This window comes from Trichinella spiralis, assembly GCF_000181795.1.
Source record: "Trichinella spiralis strain ISS 195 chromosome Unknown Scfld6, whole genome shotgun sequence".
Lineage (NCBI taxonomy): Eukaryota > Metazoa > Nematoda > Enoplea > Trichinellida > Trichinellidae > Trichinella > Trichinella spiralis.
In genome coordinates, this window is record NW_003526945.1 from 1,591,912 (window position 1) to 1,592,373 (window position 462).

Consider the following 462-nt stretch of genomic DNA (forward strand, 5'->3'; position numbering starts at 1 on the left):
TTTTCCCATTTTCTTTTTCTCCATTCTTTAAACCTGTAATAATGATGCTAAATCAAAATTGTCCTCACTTTATCACAAAGTAGAATTACAACAAATGTAATAATTAAGTGCTATCTAATTAAAAAATAATTGTTTACATAATGAGTTTACAAAATTTATAAAAAATAAACAGCAGAAAAATGAAATACTTGTCAGTAATTCTGAAACCGACTTCAGCAGCTACTTAACGCTATAATGAACTCAGAGAACGTTCAACAATGCTACTAATTGGCACGTAAATTAAACAAACGCACCCTTACTGATGATAAGGCGCGTTATAGGAATAGTTATTTGCATAATGCAGCGCTAGAAACCGGTTTTTAGTGCGTTAGAACTTTTGGCTGAAGATGAAGTCTAACCTAAGCCACGTTGCAATATAAACAGAAGAAATGGACCGTTAAATACTACCAATAAGGAAAGGAC